This window comes from Larimichthys crocea, chromosome XXII (genome assembly GCF_000972845.2).
Source record: "Larimichthys crocea isolate SSNF chromosome XXII, L_crocea_2.0, whole genome shotgun sequence".
Taxonomy (NCBI): Eukaryota; Metazoa; Chordata; class Actinopteri; family Sciaenidae; genus Larimichthys; species Larimichthys crocea.
Window position 1 is genome coordinate 15,895,715 of NC_040032.1, and position 17,962 is coordinate 15,913,676.

The following is a 17,962-nucleotide window of genomic DNA, read 5'->3' on the forward strand; positions in this document are numbered from 1 at the left end:
GGATGGCTGAACACAAAGACTGAACTGGCATCTTCCCCTATGGGACAATAATTAAGTTAAACCATAATAAAATATTCTTCACACATCCTAAGATTATTTGAGCTACTCTACACATGGAAAATACACAAATGAATGCAAAAAGTTGTATATAAAACATTGATATTTTATATTTATATTTTTCTTTATTGATTTTGCTGGCCGTGGCAAGTAACCTCTACTAAAGTTGGGCATTATAGACAAACTGCAAGCCAGAAACCTCCTTAAATCACCCATTGCTCAAGTTCACACTCAGCAACTTACACTAATCTACAAGAACATGCATTTAGGCTGTCAGATACGTTTCTGTTGTTATTGTCTGATTCGGTTTATTCAGTTCAGCCTTAAAATCGAAGGGTTCGTCCCTGAGCTGCTGACTGTTGGGAATGCTGCCGTACTTCCAGTAGCAAGACTTCATTACAGACAGGCAAGCATCTTTTTCAGACATTTAGTTCAATGACAGAAATAGCCAGCCCCCTACAATAACACCAGAAGCAGTGCTATGAAAAAAATCTCATCCAAAAAAACAAAATTAAAATTGTATTTTAGCACACCACTTTGGAAAATAAACTATTTGAGAAAAACTGTGTAAGGGTCTCTTTGGATTGAATACAAAATCAAATCATCTGCGTCATTGGTTCTCTTCAACAAAACAACAGACAAGAATGGCCAAATTCAAACTAATGCTTTTAATACGCCCACAATAAACTGATCTGTCTTAAATATTACTTTAGTTTCTCTGATGTAGTCATTTCGCTATATACGTCTAGTGGGCTAGTGCCTGAAATCCTTAAACTCCACCCTTTCATATCTTCTTTAGTGCGTCTGCTCATTGCTATTAAAAACTGCGCTAGGCTGGTGGAGATTGAGGCCAAAAATATTCACATAACATCCTCAGACATCCTTTGAAGTATCTTTGCCAGGGTGGAAAGGGTGTGTGTTACCTTGAGTTACAGTAGACGGAGACGGATGTCAGCTGTGCGATCTGGCTCTGCACAGAATAAAAGATGGCACAGCTCAATAATCAAGGCTTATGCGGAAATGCTGGGTGTACAGACTGCCTGCTACACTCAGCACATTTACAGTTTCTTGGCATCCTTCTGGTATCCTTCTGATGCGGCGTTGTTTCATGTTGACTTAAGGACTGGAGGCACCTAAATCTAAGAATACATTGTAACTCTTCACATTCACAGTCAACTTGGGGTTTCTTTAACTTCTTGTGACTTAACAAGTCGATTTGGTGGCGGGGATGCTTATTAGCATGCAGATTTCTAGGTGTTACACCGGCAGATCAATGGAGGTGCCAGACTTATTGGTGGGGTCCAGGTAGTTGAAGAGAGAAGATTAAAAATTGACTTAAGTCAAAGTCAGAGTCCATAGATCATGATGGGAAGTTGGACACGTCCGGGTTTACATATTCAGCACCTCAAGCGCACATCTGGCTGGAGGCTACTGATCATTTGGCTTGAGTAAATGTATAAATTGCTACTATTAAGACATTTAATAAAGATTACTGAAATATTAGAGAGTAGGTGATTATTTAATGTAGTCATATTAATATACAGTGCCCCACTCAATGTTATGCAGCACCTCTTAATCTTTTAAAGGCACAAAGGTCTTTTGTATGTATGGGAATGTGTGGACACCAAGTAGCATTAGTAGTAGACTAGTACTTGTAGTATTGGAAAAATAGAAATGTCCATGTACTGTTTACTTTAATATACTTAATAGATATTAAAAAGGTAGAGTTTCTGATGGTCAGGAAGAAGAAGGTCTCTGATTTTGACGGTCTGGTCTTTTATTTTATTTTATAAAGAAATTATAATCATCTTGCCCTGAAGTAACAAAATATTTTATTGTACTATATAACACGTTTGTGAGCAGATAATATTTAGGAATTCTCCCACTATTCTAGATAACAAAGAAGGTATTGATTGAGAATGAAAAACCCTTTAACTAGGGTTGGAGGGATGATCAACATGATGAGGGCAAGAGAGGCAGCAGAGCCAAATGACTTCAATTAGCTTTGCCCTAATGAGAGAACCATTCTTTGAACTAGGACACAAGGATTGATTTCATTTGCTCCTCACTTAGATTGACTGATTTGGCCTTCTGAGATTGTTCAGCCGCCCGTCTTAGTATGGCAGGGCTGACAGGTGTAGATAATGGGCTAAGAGGAAGTCGTAAACTTTCCAGTATGTAAAGGCATAATTAACAGCTTTGTCTATTGCTATCCGGAGAACTTTTTCACCCAGTTACCAGTGAAAAGCTGCGATGTGCATCTTTCCACATATTGTTCTCTGCAGTGGCAAGAGGTGACTGTATTTCTTTTTTAAGCAACACAATACAGAACGTCTCCAATGTGCCGACGAAGTGTGATACCACTGGGTGTAGGCTGTTGATTGTAGCATGAAAATACTAACATAATGTGAAACTGGAAGTAACACGCTTGCAACTGTGGTGCGAGCTGATTAACATTTCAACAGCAGGGTATAGAGAGTGTGTGTGTGTGTGTCAATTCGTCAAAGTTTAGCTTTAGACACAAGGAAAGTTATGAATGGCTACAACTTGAAAATAAATTTTAGAGCTGCGACCATTGGTTTGACATGAAGTCAGAAATACAGCTTTTTCATGAATGCTTCTAATTAATCAACATTAACACCAATTAAGCTACCCTCATTCATTTTCATGACTTGTCGCTACGAGCAGCAGAAGATATTAGATGTTGATTGTTGATTGGTGTTGATTTTTCTGACATACTGAAATAGAAGCTGCAACACACCGACTTTAAAGTAAGTGGAATCTAGCTAATATGATTGCACATTTCTAAACTGATCGTTTAGATGTGAAAATGTTGTGTTACGTGTGAAATAATCACAGGGAATCATTGTGACTTGATCGTTTTTAAAAAAAAATGGTGAGCAAGAACGAGTACTCATGATACATCCTGTAATAATTAATGCATTAAACCACCATGAGTCATGCATTACAGTAGTTAACCATTGCTAAAAGGTAAAGTGTTGTCTCCGCTAATAAAAAATAACGAGTGATAGAAGGTCTAAGGAAAGATTTGTTAGTATCCTTATCTGAGCGTTTTGCTGATCCAGAACCAGATCAAAATTGCACCAATACACCATAAAAATACATAAAAAAAGGTAAATATCTAGGTTTTGTGCTTTATGACATTCCAACACACAAACGTTACAGATATTAGCTAAAATATCATGTGAGTTTCCAGTGCCTACCTCGAAACCAAGACTTTTAACAGTTAATAGCACTTTAGTGTAATACTTTTTCTAAAAAACATTTTTTAATAATGTAACACTATTGACTGAACTCTCTGTGTGGTTGCCCTGACTGTCAACCAAGAGCCTTCTTGATGTCATCAAAATGCCCCCGCAATGCTGACTTGCTCTTTGATGTAGAGGAAAAATAATTAAAGTGATGCTAGTGATCTATATACGTATTAAAAAGTGATGGTCTCTCCCTATCGATCAAGTGTGATGAAAAGCCAGCTGTTTACAATGATCTACGCTCATTTTTCCTCGGGCTCATACGCCTGCCCTGTGTATGGCACATGATTAGATTCCATCTTTTTATGTAAAAAATAATAATAAAATCAAATGAGTAACACCTTTAGGTGAAGCTGTGTGGAGGCTCAGCTCCCCCAATGCATTGCCTTTAGCTTAGATATTATATCACCACACATCCCAGCCTCCTTACCTTCTGCAAGGCAGATTAGTGCTTTTATCAGTAAGCAGCTTAGCACCAAAGTGTCCCTCAATAATATGCCATGGTATTTTTATTTTTTTTTCTCTCCCGCTGCTTTAACTCCTGGGATTCTTTTTCTGTGTCTTTTGCACTTACACATTCCCCTAACCTCATATTTTTCCTGCTTTCAAACCCCTAAAACTCCAAAAATCTCCACTTTCTTTAACTCTGGATATTAACCCTTGACTTTAGAGAAACCTTGATACATTATGTATTCTTCTCTTCAGGTCACATTAGGAACCTAGACAGGGCCCAGGAGAACCAGGGAGCAGCATCCCCATCAGACATACTACCCCATTAGAAGCCTGTAGTGCACCATAAAACCCATTAAGGTCCATTAGGGAAGTGCTCTGGCCCAGAGACACCTTTAAGGCTAGTCAGCCACAAAGGTGCACAGTTACAGATGGTGTAAAACTTATTTGATTTGTCTTTTGAAAACACCATGTTTTCCTTAGGACATTTATTCAAAGCCACACATTGTTGAACAAAACAACACTGCTTCATGTGTCAAGCATTTTTGCCACACGATTGCGACAACTGATTTACAATAGTCATCTGGCAGTATGAATAAAAATTTTTTTTGTTTTGAGCTGTTTTAACTGTTCATTTATAACATTTATTTTCTCTAGTTAGCAAACTAGCACATAATGCAAATGATCATACTAAATACAAATTAGCATAAGTTATAACATATCCCAGCTCAGATTTCACTCCGTCTTTGTAAACTGCCTGAACACACTCTTTGGCAAACGACAGCTCTTTCACCCTTCTGCTTGGAACAATCGCGTACAGCTGAGAGGTTTCAGCGCGCTGCTTCTAATGTGATCAGAGCCCTGCTTTTTACGTTTGATGAGCCTGACCCAAATCTTCCAGCGGCAGACACATTTTTCATAGCGCATTTAAAATTCTAAACCCTAGATCATGTCAAAGGTGAATCCCACATTTGGCCGTAAATTGCTATTTCCGGTGAATTTCTGTGCTAAAACAAACCAACCCCAAAAATAAATAAATAAAAATCATACCATTTGTTCTTTTATGGAGATTTTCATGACAGGTGATAAACATCGTCAAAGCAAAACTTTGCCACACACACTCTTGGAGCACTGCCTAATGAATTGTTTTTAATTAGCTTTGGGGAAACATTTCTCTTTGTGACAAACTGGCGTAGGGTTATGATTAATCTTATGAGCCCCACGCTTTTTTTTTTGACTCAGCAGCAAAGTGGAGAACTCACAGATTCATTTCTTTCTTGATTTCTGTTAATGCATGTGCACTTTATTATTTAGAAGGAGCTAATGATGGATGAACGCATGAAAGCCGAATACATTCTTTGAATTGTATTCATGCACTTTGCACACGTTATACAAGGTTGTAAAACTGGTGTTGCATGACTACAGCTATGAATAGAGTCACACAGTGGTGTTATGCTCTACATGATGGAGAGAACCAATATATTTTTTTTATATTGTAAAATTTGCCCCTAAAGAGTTACAGGCTGAAACATCCAATCACAATCCTGTGTAATACAATTATATAATAGCATAATTCTGGTATTTAGATAATCATTATTATTTTTATTTTTAGAAAAAAATGAGATTCTCAAGTTAAGAGGGAAACCATTTGCAATATATTGCCTGAAGTGTTCCATGATAGACATTTCTCTTTTCACATTACAAGTGGTTTTGCTCTTTTTTTATCTTTATTTTTTTTTTACCATCTCCTCCTTTTCACACTCGTAATATAGCTTAGGCATTTTCAGACAGATATTCTAACTCGTGAATCTGTTAATTGCTTGAATATTTCACACGCAGTTAATTATGTAAATTCAAATTGATCGTGAATCTACAACATTGCATTTCTAGTATTTGCAAAGGCCCTTACAGTATATGTCTTCTAATACATGGTTATTTGGCCAAGAGCTTACTGACAAGTTAGTGAGCAAAAAATCAACAATGATGTGGTCCTAGCCCAAGCATGTTTGCCTTGGCAATCAAAGTAAGACGTTAGAAGAGTGAAGAACGGCGGAGACGGAGAGGGGTTTTTGCAAATTTGACTTTATACCAACGTCTAATCCAAATGGATGAGCACTTAAGTGTTATCAATACAATTTTTGAAATGCATTGTAAGCTAGTGAAAGCCAAATGAATGGGGCCAAGACTACAGTAGTGCATTTTTACATTTCTGATTAGAGACATCGCTGCTTTCATGCTTAACTGAAGCAGAAGAAGAGACAGAGGAAGAAAAGGAAATTGTCACAAGGAAATAATCTCATTAATGTCAACATTTTCAATGTGAATCAAAAGGTTGTATCAAAATGTCTGGCAAAGATTTATTAGTGGAACAGCCAAGATTTCCATTAACATTTGTGACATCGTAGGACAATTACGATGATGTCAAATTTTCATTAAACTGGGGAACGTTTTGACACATCCAACACTTCCAATATGACAAGTATTAAGCAATTAGACCCAGTTCATTTTACATTAAGGTGCAACTGTAAGTAGTTTCAATCCCCTTGAGTAAATTGTTATCACTTGTGAACTTGTAAGAAGTGCCAGAGCAGGCTACAACTTGTCACCTGTAAAGGAATACATAGATATTTTAGTATGTTTTTTTTTTTTTATGAGCTCTTTTTATTACTGTGTGCGTTCACTGCAGAGGAAGTTCAGTGTTGTCTTGGAAGGATTGGAAACAGGAGAAACCATCCATAGCTCAAAAAGGCTGTCTTGTTTACACATCCTATGTGTGAATTTAACACGTGGAAAAAAAGCGGAACTGTAGTTCTTGGAGCTTCTTCAACGAACACAGCTGTGCACAAAAAAAACATCTCAAACATCCTGTTTTTATTTTCAGCTTTGACAGGTGCTTGGAAATCTTTGTTCAAATTAAATATGATGTTTCTTTTTGTCCCCTGTGTGTGTGTGTGTGTTCTGTTTCTATGGCCTGGAAGCAATAGGTTTGACTGACCTGTAGCTGCAGGACATTCTCTTGTGAGGTTTAGTGGGATAGTAGCCATCTGGCTTGTAGACCTGCAGCCTGCTCTTCTCTCAGTGTTGGGAGTTCAGATTGCCTTGTATGGATAAAATAATTAATAGCTAAGTTTCTCAAACAGCCCCAAACAACAACAAGAACAACAAAAAAAAAAGCCATTTACATTTTTTGCCCTCATAGCATTTTTCATTTCATAGTGGGATTGGAGTTTCCAAGGCATCATATGGTGGATACATAAGACAGTTGAACACTTGGGTAAACACTTGGGATTTGATCATGTGTTACTGGTAATGCAAGTTTAAGTGTCTCAAATCTCAGTTTAGTGCTTACTATAGGCTACCCAGCGTCACAGTATCGATCAATCATTTTGAGAACTCTCACTAATGAGCAAATGTCTCAAAAAGTCGCATATTCATTTAAATCTTTAACACGTTCTCAAAGACGTATAGCTGCTATAATTTCAGTAATTTGGTCTTGTCAAGATGGAATGATCATAAGAAGATAACATATAAAGGAAACGGGAAGATAATGTACAGCAGCAAATGGAAAGGAATGCATAGTTCAGCTGTTGGAAGATAACCGTAAAAGAAAAGAAAAGAAAAATGGCATCCTTATGGAAACACTCATGACCATTCTTATCATTTGGGAAGTGAATTGCTTGTCAGATAAGTGCAGGAGCAGCAGAAACATCTTGCAGTAAGGTGCAGTAATTGCAGCCTTACCTACACACCACAGACAATTCAGGTTAATTACACATGGTGAAGGATGCGTAGACACATTACCCACCGAGGACTGAACATGCAATATGATTGCCAACTACGCCGCGCTTCATGAGCCAAAGAAAGTGTTTTTTAACCTCCAACTGAGAGATTTTTTATTTTTTATTTTTACTGAGGAAGCACCACCACAGTACTCATTACAGGGCTCAGGTTGGGGTAGACACTCAGCCAATAAAAGTTTGTCGAATTCTGCCTGTGATGCATCCAGGAGTGCTATATCAGCATGTTGCCCCCGCTTCATTGCAGGAGGTACACATAGAGAAGAAAGAGGGGCCATGGTCAAACTGAGCTATAAGCAGCTGTTCAGCACTCGTCCAAATCAAACATTTATTTTCTATATGCAATGATTTGCTTTGTAGAAGACTACAGTTGCATGGATACGATGTATTACTCATTAATTTAGCCTCTGAAAGAAAGGCTAATACAATTCAGACATGCCTTTGGATAGATGATTTTACTCCAGGCTATAGGTTGCTACTGTTACTAGGACATGCATTCGATTAAGCTCAGTGAGCATGCCCACGCAGGCAGACAAAATTGTGTGTGTACGGAGTGCACTGTAGCATGGGTTGCATCCTCATCTCCAGCGATTGGAGAGAGGGCAGGTGTTGGCAGAGGTTGGAGGATAGATGGTGATGGGTGGTTGGCTTAAGAACGGGGAGGATTGGGGGGCTGGGTTGTGGGCCAGATCTCGTCCTTGCAGTTATGAAGGAGAAACAAACTGATCTGACAGTGACAAATGAACCATCTCCTCTTCCCCAACTGCCAGTTTTATTTCTCTCAAACTCCTTTCCCCACCCTCAGTCTCTTCCCTGTTCCCCCACCATTTTCTTTTTGAGCGCCCTCAACCCCTATCTTCTTCATTTTCACCTACCAAGCTCTTTTTCAGCCTCAGTTTCCCCTGTCCTACATTTTTTACTTTACTTTTGTTCTTCCTCCCTGTTATGCTCTTTCACTGATCTGCCACCCACTATTACCTTTCCATGTTTTCTTTTTTTACTCTGATGGTTGAGAGGTTTCAGAGGTTTTTTTTTTTGCCTCTGAAGAGGTCCTGCTGCATTCTATTACATCTTAGTTGATTATGTAGTCCATTTAATAGATAGACTGATTCTCGCACAATAATTACCTCCTTGCTTCTGTTTCATGTCACCGATGCGACTAACATGGCATTTGGATACAATAAATTGCCTCGTATGTATCAAAATTTTATTGCTTTTGAGTGGAATTGTCATAGCCGGGTGCCATTAAGCAGGAGACACTGAAGTAGCACGAAGGATGGAGGCATAGCTCAGCAGTGATTATTGTTGAGGTTTAATGACTGCCTTGCTCCTGTAATAGACCTTCTGGGGTGTTGAAATGAGATGCCAAGCAGAGAAGACAATTAATTGCTTGGCTTCCTTTTGTCCCCGCCCCCATCCCCCTGTGTATTAGACTGAAACCTGATAAGATAAAGGCTTAGGGCCACCCTAATACCTTAAGAGACTCGTCTGACTATCTTGCATTTGTTGCGGGGTGCATTGTGCGAGTTAAGTTCTATTGTGTTGGTATTTGACAGACAGTAGGAAACTCCTAATGCTCTGTATGTGTGCTATTAAATTGATTAAAAGCTAGAGAGTTTACGGATGGCAAATGTGTATTTTCACGTAGATGCAATCCAACGACAGTTATATAATGAGTTACAATGCCACTTGCTTGTTTTTAAGATTGGCGGATTGAGCGTCAGAAAGACTGATATTGAATGTTTGTGTGTTTTCTGCTGCTTTTCTCTCGGACACAAATTCATAGCAGGATGAATGCATCAAACAATCTCTGTTCTTCCTTTTGCAAACTTTAGAAATGTACTCCAGTGACAGTTTATTAATATATGGATAACCAGATGCAGTGTTGACATGCATCGTTTTGCAAAGATTTAGTTAGTGGTATGGTAGGAGGAATGAATGAATACTTTAGTACGCTCTTGAGCTGATCAGTGTAGTTTTAAAAAATACTAAAACCCAGCAGCGACATACAATTCCCCTGAAGTTTTGTCAAAAGCTCATCAGTATCAAAACACCAGATCTCCAAAACTATGACAAGAGGCACACACTTAATTAGATGTTTCTCTTAAAGGCATCCTTGCACCCAGATCCCAGTCGCTCCAATGCTATGACCAAAGTCAGTGTGATTTTAAACACTGCAGCCCACCTTAAAATTCCCGTCGAATATCTGTCTTTGTGTCTCGGCGAAGACACATTTTCCTCGTGATTGGAGAAGCAAGAGCAATTTCACACCAAGGGAGTTGCTTCAAATGTCACGACCATACGCACGGTTAAATGGTGGCGTAAACAAAAAAAAAAAAAAAGCCACTGCGCACACTCTTGCTTATGAGCATTAAAAATGCATTGGTGTTCTAAATCATTATAATGCAAATTCTGTGTCTGTTAAGCAGCAGTACACTGCACACATTAGATGAGTGCAAATCCATCAGGCAGAGCTAAAAAATACTGTGTACCGAATGTAATTGGAATAACAAATAGTAGGCCATATTATTCAACATATGGTCAATACCATACAGATTGGAGTCAGAGTGGAAAAAAAAAAAAAAAAAAAGCAAAATGTGCATGTTTGCCACACCATTTCCTCTGGGCAGGCACAATATACAGTGCCATTAAGAGAACAGCTCGCCACGGGTAATGGAAAGTGTGAAGAATAATACAACCTGAGATAAACACTGTCAATCAGTTAGAGGTAAAGATGAATAGCGAACAAGGCCGCCCTTAAGGCCTTCATACATTTTTTTCCGGATTTTGTTTACATATTTATACAATATTTGCATATTTTAACAAGGAAATCCGGCAAACAACACTGATTAAAAAAAAAAATCTGATTTCTGTGTCTTCTTCCTTTCTGCTAAGTGTCAGTACAAACAAAGCACTTTGAGTGAGGACTAAAGCATCGCAGTGTGGAATTTCAGCTCTCGACATAATGACTCTCAGAGGCTGCAGCAGCTCATAGAGGGGAAGGATTGTTTCTGGTTTGCAGTCATATGAAATGTCATCTGGAATTTGACAAGATATGAAGAAGCAATCCCCTTTGAGAGCTCCACTGAACCGCACATTTTCTTATATTGTTCTCTTGTTATAATCAAGCCCTTATGGGTGACCCATGTCATTGTGTGATAAAACTAATTATTTGCCACAAGAATTATTGTGAGCTCTGCTGTCTCGAGGTCAGAATAACTGGCAGCCTTCTTATACTATTAAACTGATTATACTGTGTCACTGGCCAAGAATTTGCACACTGTTAATATGACATTGCTAAGCAGATGACACACTTATTTTTTTATATCAGCTCTTGGTTGTCATTGTAAAATATTAAGGCAAACAGTTTTCAGCCATGTTTGTATAGTTCTCCTCTAGTCTGTTTATTGGCAACAAAGATTTAACGATTTTATTAACGTCTTTGCAAAAAAAACTATAGAGTAAAGTCTTTAATTTCTTTTTTTTAAAGATGTTAGCATGAATCTTTCAGTCTCAGTCACTTACTTTGGGCAGACACTTTTTGTAAGACATCTGCACATATTTATCTACAGTTATCATGAGTTTGCACACATCTGGCTCATGTTTTGGATGTCGGATGTCCCTGAGGCACTCCAGTGTGAAGGTGGTTTCCCACCCACCCCAAAAAAAACAACAACACAAAGTGCAAATTGAAAACCATCTGGACTTTACAGGTTACATGAACTACAATCTGTATTTTAGGTTTGGTTTGTCTCCATTTTTTCAAAAGGTCCATTTCTCTTTCTGACGTTATTATCTCTTTTGTTATTGCAGGTAAGCTACAGAAGCTCAATCTAATTAGGTAGCAAACTCAACGGTGAAACATTCCTTTTTTTCCCCTTTGAAGTCAGAGCTTACATTCGTGCTTTACATCACAATGTCCTGATCAGATCAGAGCATTACTCACTATTTCTTTGATAAATACATCTGTAACATTCTCTTAGTTCACAGACCAAAAGTCTATAGTTTTCACTGTTTAAACCTTATCTTTTCTGTTTTTTTTTTTGCTTGGGGGTTTTGTGGTTTTTTAATTTATAATTCATGCATTCATGAACCATACTAGCTCTGCCCGAGAAAGCTGAGAACCAGATCGGTAATGAAACCGACCAGCCAAGGTTCGAGTGTTGGGTTCCAGCTGTTGAGAGGTTCGGTGGCACAGCTGGAGTGGGTCTACATCTAAGGCTTCTTTTGCACAGCACATTGATATTTCCATGGTTGCACAGTTTGAGCTCCAGGGCATCCTACTACAGTAGGACAATTGTCCAGCTTCCACTTGAGTTCAAACAATATGCATCCACTGCTGCAGCTGCAGTCACTGTTGCGTACTGAAAGGTACATTTGTGAATACTCCCGTTATAATCAGAAATATACATCTCATGTCGTCAAATTGGAAACTGTGTATTTATAGTCTGTGTGTGTGTGTGTGTGTCGCACAAATGTGTTTCTGTCAAGTGGGGTTAGCATTGTAAGCATACTATTTTTTTATTTTTTTTTACTTTAGAACTCAGGCAATGTATTCAGAGTCACAAGGCACCCTACATTCCCCAAATTCAAGTTAAATGGAGACTCACCAGGAGAAAGAAATTATACCACAAACCACTTGCTACAGCAGCACTTTTCATAATGGGTAGCAAAAAAAAAAAAAAAAAGCTGCTTTAAGCCCGCGGCATTCATGAGGTGAACTGAACTGAAACATTGACCACATTTTTGTAAGTGTTTAAGAACCTAGTATGGTATGGAAAAGAAGAAGAAGAAAAAAAAAAAGATCTTCACAGCAGTTGTGGATCGGTTTGTTAATTTGCGTTCAGTCTTATCCCGTTTAATTATTTTTGACAGATTTTGTTGACTAACACTGAGCACAGACATATTTTTTTTGCTGTCAAGTGATATGTTTAAGACAGTTTCTGCCAGCGTAAAGAACTCTTATTATGTTACTCTTAACAAGCTCTTCTCTCTCCCATGTACAGCAGCTTATTTACGGGATTGTGTCACCGCCTTTAAATCCTGTTTTGCATAACTTATAGATGTACACAATGGGATAGAATATTTTTACTTACTTAATCATTAAACCTTGACAGACCACATATATTCTTAACTGACCAATGTCCAGGTGTTCTGGTTTTCCTGGAGACATTGCAGAGGCGTTGCACTTGGGTTAGTTACGATTTAATTAACCAACCCATTAATCAGAAGGAAAAGAAACAGGCAGTAACCTTAAAATGATATTTTCCCTTTTTGTAGGTGTCGCGTCAGCATGCAGAAGCTAAAGGAGGGTAATATAGCCCCTTGATAGAAATTGGCAATAAAATTTTATAAGAGGGAGCTGTTCTACGGTATGTGATTTGAAGCAAGGCAAAGCATTGTGTAGTAGATGAACTATTCTAAAAACTAGTTTTCATGGATAGCAGTTGTAATACTAGTACAGTAATAGTGATTAATTTGACAGATTCAGCTTATTTTCATACAAGTTCATTTTGTGAGTCGAGGATATAGTGTGCAGAGGTAGAAGCGGCACGATTTTGGTATTTCTGTGGCTTGTCTAGCCCTCCTGTGCGCACATGGAGGTAGGGTTGGATTAGGTTAAATCAATTTTAATACATAATGGGTGTTTTTGTAAGGGTTTGTTGGGGGTTGTAACAATGTGGCCAGTCATATTGTCTCTTTTATCCCCTTTTTAAAAGCAGTGCTCTCCCACCATGGCGTACTGACAGTTTCGGTAATCGAGTGGAGAGTCGAGAAACACCTTCCCCCATTGTTCTCTTCTAAAACGTGCAAACGAGTTCCAAGGGCTCACATACAAGAGTTTTCTAAAGGCAGATGATGTGTCTGTGTCTAAATTTGAAGAATAAATATTTTAGGAATTCACATTTCTGGACATACTGAGAGCTGGCAGTCACTTTTTTTTTCTTTTTTTTTTTTTTTTCTGTCTTTTGTTTTTCATGAGTAATGACCCCACGTATCTGGGGTGACAGTAGCTCAGGTGGTGGAGCAGGTCAACACCTTGCATGGCAGCTCCAGAACCACTGCATGAATGCTTAATGTGTGTGGGTGAATGTAATGTACTGTAGAGCAAAGCACTGTGGGCCATTCTCTGGTTGCAGGTGCTCTATATATATATATATATATATATACCACACACACATTTCCAGGTACACCATTATAAAACCAGCACAATATGAACTGTCCATTTATTTGCCATATCCCTCTCTCTCCCCCCGTTACATGTCTCTACTCTGACTAACGACTAACAATATCTATATATTTAAATATATATATATTTTTAAAAATTAGTCTGACACTTCAGGCTGCCAAGAGTGCAACCCACCTCTGAAATGCAGTAACACTTTTCTGCTGTGCCTAACACAGCACATGATGGTTCACTGAACTCCAAACCAAAAAGAAAAATGCCACTTCCCTGTCGAACCCACATAAAGACAGCCCAGAAAACGAGCAGTCAGCAAGCCAAGTCCTCATTTCACCTCATTACAGTTATGTGAAGTTGACTACACATAGACCGACCAGTAGTCACACTGAATGCTTGAACGTATCACCAGTCATCAGGTCGTAAGTTACAGTACCCCACCGAGGGGCCAGTTATTTGCGCTTTGAAGAGCACAACAAAGTTATTGAAAAAGTTCCACTGCCTCTCAGAGAACACACACACACAAACAGGTATTGCTGTTCTCCCCGTGCGGCTTGTTGAAGCCAGAAATGCTTACCCAGGAAATGAAGTCAATAATTTTATTTTGAGGCGGTAAATAATAAAAAAAAAAGATCCATGATTACTTGATTTGCACAGTTGATATACTCAATATCATAGTGCGCACACTCACATGCACACACAACAATATATTTCTTATCTGACAGAAGCCCCTTATGCACTCTCAGTTATGTGCTTCCTTTGACTATTTCCACCTTGTTAACTTGGGTAGCAGGCTGTCTGCAGACATGGATAAGCTCAAATACAATATATCGGACACCTGAATATTCTAAGGTCTGTTTGACAAAGCCCCAATGCGAGAATACACTAGAAGGATCTATGCATTTAATAATGTTCCTGCAAGTTCTTGATAAGCACATGCTTTAAATCAATGTGCTGCAAGTGTGTGATAAGCCTTACATTTGATCTTTATGGCAACAGTAACTTCATGTGTGATCTTGCGTTCGCTGTGCATCCAACACACTTATGTTCTTCAACCCAACAGCGTACATTTCTTGATTTTTATGGATTATTGTTTGCAAATATTAAATATCTCATATCATGACTTGGCTTTATGCCTCAGGAGGGATTTGGTTGCATTTCAGACAGCACAGTTACGCTTGCAACGCTGAACCTCTCCTCCCTGTTGCTTAACATCGTATATGAGCAAAGGTGATGTAATAGATGTTTGTTAACGCAGGAAAATACCGCACGTGTGTGTGTAATCTGCATGACACCTGCGATGCCTCATTGATGAGCCATCTTTAATTGAAGGAAATTTCCTGGTGAGCCGTGCTCGGCATTGCAAATGGTATATTTTATTCCCTCAGGGGAAAGGCAAGGGTTAGAATAATAACTGTTCCTCTTTCATTCTCCATGTATTTATAGCTGGTTAAGCCAAAATGTCAACTTTGCATAGGTGTACCAGATGTCTGGTTGTGATAATGTATTTAATTTGTTTTTTTAAATACAAATATGCACATGAGATCGTTGTTGTTCAGCGTGTTTTTACTGCCGGGGTATGTATTTGATTATAGCCATTTGAAATGAGCTTAATTCTGTGAATTTGTGCATATATCTCTCCAACTGGGAGCTTGTTTGTGTCTCTTAGCTTGTCTGCCTCACCGTCGGAAACAGTCATTGACTCAGAAACAATTACCCTTATGACTTGAATATAATTCAATTAATTTCCTTCATTTCACAAGTAATAATGCATAACAGAGTTAGTTTTCTTCATTCCTATGAAAGACACACGGCTTTCACAGGAGAATACCATTGCCATTGGCTTCAATTTTTTTTTCCGCCTTGATCTTCTCCACTCATTTGAGATGATTTATTAGCAGTGTGCAGTCGGACCTTGTTTTGTTTATCAAAATGTCCAGTGAGCAGCAGCGGGACAGAACACACACACACACACACTCTCAGTCATCGCGTGTGTTCTCCTTTTCCCCTGCATCTCTCACTTCAGAGCATTTTCCCCCTGCCAGTCAGAATAGTGATGATTGAATATGTTGGGAGAGAGAATGCGCCTCACACATTCGGTTTACATTTGACATGTATTTAATAATATGCCACAACCCCCGATGCAGACAACTTGACACGCCTAATCTACATCTCGATGACATTTGCTGTTATGTCAAGAATCCCATACCACCAGAATATTGGTATGGAGAAACTCTCCATAGAAACAATGTGAGGTCACGTTGTGTGACAATATTTGATGTTGTGCAAAAATGTCATCTTGCTTAGTTTTTCTCCTCCCTGAAATTAGCCTTTTATTCTCAAAATGGTCCTTTAGTATGTAATTTTCTCCTGGATAAAATCATAGGTTAGGCAATATCAGCCCCCCCAGTTGTTATAGTTTCGGTATTAACCATTTTCTTGCTGTAAAGAATCCTGCAAAGGATTATGGTCTTAGTTGTCCCCCTGCCTTGAGCATTTCAGGACTTTTTTCGCTGATAATTAAAGGTTTCTGTAATGTTTGCAGCAGTTAGGTCAAAGCGTTCTGCAGCCAGGGCTTCAGGAGATGGAGGCATCTCACAGAAAAAGAAAAAAAAAAAAGAACAAAGAAAGAATCACAATATGTGGCTGTGACACGTGAAACACATTTGACATTTTGAGGCGCGCACGAGTAAAGGCTCGTGTGTAAGCGGACGCTCTTCTTAAAGTGGCAGTATGCTGCAGCAACGTCTAAATGCACGATTAATATCATGTGTAAAGGCAAAGTATGCCTTGAGCTCAAGGCGCTACTGTGTGACAGAAATCTTTATTTCAACTGCGAACAATTATGTGCACCTATGGCAACTGTGTAGTATAAAGCTTTGTTGCTCACAAGCTGCTAGCTCGTTATAAGGTCAGCAATTATCTAGTTTGCTTTGAACACGATGGTTGACACTTGCAATTCAGCTGTAAACAAACACATCGGACTAAGTATAGACCTATGCTTCTTAACCATCATTTGCTGAAAGCAATGACACTGTGTGTTTTTTTTTTTTTTTGTGTCATTAGGCCTAATGAGCTTTTTTTTTTTCTCTCTCTCTCTCAGTTTGGAAGAGTTGGAGTAGCATCTCTTGATGTCACTTCAGTGCCTGCTGTATCAACAATCTTTATGGGGCCATAGGGGAATAATCAAGCTAAGCTTTTAGTCCCAATTAACTGTATATTTGCATTATCGATCAAATCTATTTAAGTGCTTTTCGGATTAAATTCATCTCAGTCTCAAATCGTCAATTAGCGTTAGTATAATGATGAAATTATACTTTTTTTTTTTCTTAATATGTTTTAATTCTTGAAGCAGTTTTCTGAAAGTTTGTAATCTAGCAATTTTTCATTATCAAATCCGTTTTTGATGAAAGTTTTGAACATTTTTTCTTTGGAAGGAATGCTACTACATGGCTTAGTAGGAAAATATATATATTTTTTTTTTGCATTAATTCAAAGGCATGTATTATTGAATTGAAGTACTGAATATTTCAGAGAAGTATATAAACTGTTGAATGGCAATCCATTGGTCATAAAGCAAGAATGACTCAGCTACCATTGAAACTTTTAAATGAAAATAACTCTCTCTAATCCTTTACATGTTGCCCCAAACCTTCACCCTTTGTATATATATTTTTTTCAGTTTGTCTTTCATTGAGCTCTTGCCCTTTCAGTAGGCAGTTTTTCCCTGTAAACCAATTTTAACTATGCCTCTTGAAGCATCTGACTTAAGGACAACGTGGGCATTGCTAATTTCTTCTCACTTATGAAAGAGATACACTTTTAGAGAAGGAAAAATGTCTCCACTCGCTCGAGAGCAGAGAACGATAGCGACATTTTACAGTTTACCGTATTGCATTGTACGGGCGAAAGGGTGCAGAGCTATGGAGTTCATGTTTAGAACACGGAGAGGAGCGATGGAAAAGCAAAAGAGTATCAAGCTTTGTGTGTATTATTTTATAGATGTGTCTCTGCAGAAAAGTGCAACAATGTGTGGGTTGGGGCGGAGGTGAGGAAAAAGTCTAGTGTAAGACTGGAGCTAGCTGCTCACCTGGGGATTGGGTCAGGTGCAGAGAGCAGAGACTGAGGGCAGGGAGAGGTATGTGGGATTGCCGCGTAGGAGGATGTGTGAATCCTACTGTATCGTTTGAAATGGAGGGGGTTGC

At 38.6% G+C, this 17,962-nt stretch overlaps 1 protein-coding gene across 1 annotated transcript in view; it reads left to right on the forward strand.

Annotated features, from left to right (window-relative positions):
• pcdh1a (protocadherin 1a) overlaps nucleotides 1-17,962 on the forward strand; it is an 80,197-nt gene that overhangs the window by 21,058 nt on the left and 41,177 nt on the right. The window lies entirely within an intron of this gene.